This window comes from Meriones unguiculatus, chromosome 1 (assembly GCF_030254825.1).
Source record: "Meriones unguiculatus strain TT.TT164.6M chromosome 1, Bangor_MerUng_6.1, whole genome shotgun sequence".
Taxonomy (NCBI): domain Eukaryota; kingdom Metazoa; phylum Chordata; class Mammalia; order Rodentia; family Muridae; genus Meriones; species Meriones unguiculatus.
The window spans coordinates 185,973,542-185,977,326 of record NC_083349.1 but is presented as its reverse complement, the minus strand read 5'-3'; the positions used below and the strand labels follow the sequence as shown (position 1 = coordinate 185,977,326).

General features: G+C 41.8%; 1 pseudogene; it reads right to left on the bottom strand.

Annotated features, from left to right (window-relative positions):
* Positions 1-256: 256 nt before the first annotated feature.
* LOC132654597 (heat shock protein HSP 90-alpha-like) lies at positions 257-1,757 on the bottom strand (annotated as a pseudogene).
* Positions 1,758-3,785: the final 2,028 nt, after the last annotated feature.

Here is a 3,785-nt window from a genome sequence, read left to right as displayed (position 1 = left end):
ACTGACTCTAAGATCTTCCCTTTAAACTTCTTCAGCTTGAGCACACTGCTTGTTAATGAGCTCAGTTGTACAGATCACTTGCAGAGAGCAATTAGCCTTGTGATAGAATAGACATGCTTTTGGTTTGCCTTCATTTTGGTGCTTCTCACTGTCAGAATAAGGCATGTAGTCAGAGACAGGATCACAGCTCTGAAACCTTCTTCTGACTTTAGGAGTCTCCATGAATTCCAGGGTTTTTAGAAGATTCAATGAACATTTATTTTTCTATCAAAATCTTTCTGACAACTTTCAAAACTTTTGCTGCTTTTTCTGTTTTTTTTTTTTTTTGTTGTTGTTGTTTTTAACATTTCATTGGAATTCTTTAGTGACAACTCCTTGGAACCTACCACTCCTCTAATGAAATTCATTCTTGGGGAGATGCTCCTCATGGTTACCCATGATGAGAACTCTGTAGACACAACTTTTTTGTTTGTTTTTTTTTTTTGTGATTTTGTCCCCCCCACTTCTGTTTTCAAATATATCAAAAGGATCACATCTTGAAACATAAAAGGAACTCAGGATTCCAACTGTCCTTCAACAGAAAAAAAAAAAAAAAAACAACAACACTCCATCTCCAGAGGCTCTTCCCAACTGTGGGCCAGATTCTTACATCATGCACCATACTTAGTGCCATCAGCATTTCTGGCCTAAATAGGTTTTGTTTTCTTGAGTTCCTCTTGATCAGTGTACTTTTCCTTAATCAGATTTTTTTTTCTTGTCACCTTTCATTCTCTCTCCTTCCTCTCTTTCTTCATTTCTCCTCCTCCTTCTTCAGAACTAACACCATTTCATGTTTAAATCAGACGACCTCTCCCAACCCTCTCCCCCTCCCCTCCTCTATTCTCTTCTCCTTATCCCTCTTCTTTTTTGGGGGGAGGGGTGTTTCAAGCAGGGTTTCTCTGTGTAGCCATGGCTGGCTGTCCTGGAACTCATTTTGTAGACCAGGCTGGTCTCAAACTCAGAGATCCACCTGCCTCTTTGCCTCTGGAGTGCTGGGATTAAAGGCCTGTGCCACCACTGCTCCTTCCTCTTCCTTTTCTTTAACCTCATCATCACTGATTTCTTTATTCCATTTATTCTCCTTGAAAAGAGAAATGGGACAGCTAAGAACCTGAGAATATTTCTTTGCAACCTCCCTGATTTGTCTGTCCTGTCAGCATTCCAGCTGGTCATCTTTCAGGTACAGGGTAACTTTGGTTTCAAGACCCGTAGAGTCTCATGTGCTAGTCCTCGGCCCTTGCTGTGACTTGTCCCCTGCTGAGGATTCCCAGGCATGTTACCCATCATCTTCTTTGGTGATCACAGCCATTTTCCCAGCAAACAAATACAGAGAATGAAAACCATCACCTAACAGGCCAATCGTAGAGATGTTCACACCAGCTTCGAAGTCTCCTTGACGGCTTTGGTTCCAGGGTGAGCGGCAGTGCTGAGATTATTAACCAAACTGGCTTTGGACACTCCACTTCTACTGTGGTGAGGGACTGAACTTGGTCACTGGGAGTGAGCTCAGAGCGTAGGTACTGGGATCTGCCAGGCTTTCATATCTGATTTTATCCAGAATGTCTGACAAATTTGAAATGAGTTCCCACAGAAAGATCTCTTTGAGTAGAAAGTATTGATGATCAATAACATTAATGGAACAATTTCTGCTCGAAAGGCAAAAGTCTCAATCTCTTTGTCCTTGTTAGTTGGTCTTGGGTCTGGGTTTCTTCAGACATCTTGGTTGAGTGACTGCAAAGGTTCTTCTGTGTTGCAACACTAGAAGTGGGAAGGAACTCTGAGGTTGCCCACCCAGATACATATTCACATACAGGATAAACAAATAAATGCAGTAAAAGAATTTTAAATGTCTCCAGGCTTGGTGTGCATGCCTGTAATCCCAGCATTCTAGGAGGCAAAGGAAGGCAGATCACTGTGAGTTCATGGCCAGCCTGGTCTACAAAGAGTGTACAGGACAGCCAACGCTACACAGAGAAACCCTGTCTCAAAAACAAAACAAAACAAAACAAAAAAACACCAAATAATAAATAAATAAATAAATAAATAAACAAACAAATAAAGTTAAAAAAATTTAAAAGTTTATCTTTTAAAAATATGAACTATGCAGGTCTTAGGAATAAAACTCCAGGCGTCATATTTAGTATCAGCCAGCTTTACCTGCCTGGCCATCTTGCATGCCCTAGTTTTTCAATTTGTTTATTTTTGAGATTATTTACAACACTTCCCCCTTCCCTCTCCTTCCTCCAAACCCTCCTATATAGACCTCCCCACTCTCCTTCAAATTCATGGCCTCATTTTTTTATCAGTTGTCATTGCACGACAACATGTATTTGTATGTGTATATATCTTCCTAAATGTCACCTATTAAGTTTTTAATTTTTTATTTTTATTTTTTATGTTTTTACCTGTTAAGTTTTTGAATGGATGCTTTCAGGGTTGACCATTTGCCTCTTCACCTCAGTTTTTTGATATTTTGTCTAAATATCCCTTTTAAATGAAGTCATATATATTTTAGATAGTTTTCTCTTATTTCAACTGTTTATTTTTAAATGTCCTTATTTGAAAGAATTTAAAAAAATGGTGCTGTATCTAGGCTTCTGATATCCACAGTCCAGGAGCCTAAAAGTTTGCCTTGTGAGGTATTCAGGTGCCTTGTGTTGCTGTATCAGAAGGCATGGGTGGGTATTTAAGGAGGACCTGGAAGGCTGTGTCTCCGGAAGGGTATTATTCACTGTCTGATCGGCTTCCCAAGGTTAGGCCCCACGGCCTCCCTGAAAGAAGAAGTTGATTTCATTCATTTTAAGGCAGACGCTGAAGTGTTGAGGACACTGGTGGGCTGGTGAGAGTGGGTTGGCGGGAGAGGAAGTGAAATAAGACAAGAGAAGTCAGGGCTCTGTGTCTCCCATGCTAAACAGAAGAGGAAGGAGGAGAGGGGTCACCCACAGAGGAGGAGGAGTTAGGGTGGGGGTGAGTGCTTGGACACTCCAAGGTGAGTTTGTATGTGGCCTCCTCCCTGGGAGGCAAGAGTGTAAGAGCAGCCCATTGCAGCGTTTTGCAGAGAACTAAGCAAACCATACCAGGGACTGAAAATGCAAGGGTCCTCTTGGTTCCTGTCCTTAGAAATGGCTCTGAAAGGTGCAGTGTTTTATCAAGAAACTCCAGAGTGTTGTCCCCACAGTTAAAGCAGAAGGCTCCATAGTGAGAAAATACACAGGAGATTGATCAGTGTAGTATGCGTTAGAACTCTCAGGTTGAGCTGTGAGTTAGCAGGGTACTGACAAAGTTGTGATGGAGACTCCTCTCCAGGCATAAAATCAAGTAGATGTCTCAGGGGGCTTCTCTCATTCCAGTTCTTGGAAAGTATATTGGTTTTCTAATACCCTAGTCTATCCAGGCAGTTTTCCTGGTTACATTTATGTCAGCTTGACACAAACTGGAGCCATTTGGGAGGAGAGACTCTCACCTGAGAAAGTGCTTCCATAATATTGGCTTATAGGCAAGTCTGTCTGGCATTTTCTTGATTAACAGAGGACTTATGTGGTCCTGTCCACTGTGGATGGTCCCACCTCTAGGCAGATGGGTCTGAGTTTTGTAAGAAAGCAGACTGAGCAAGTCATGAGAGCAAGCCAGTAAGCAGCATTTCTTCATGGCCTCCACTTCAGTTCCTGCCTCGACTTCCCTCAGCGAGTTGTAAGCTGAAATAAACCTCCAAGTTGCTTTTGGTCATGGTGTTTTATCACAGAAAC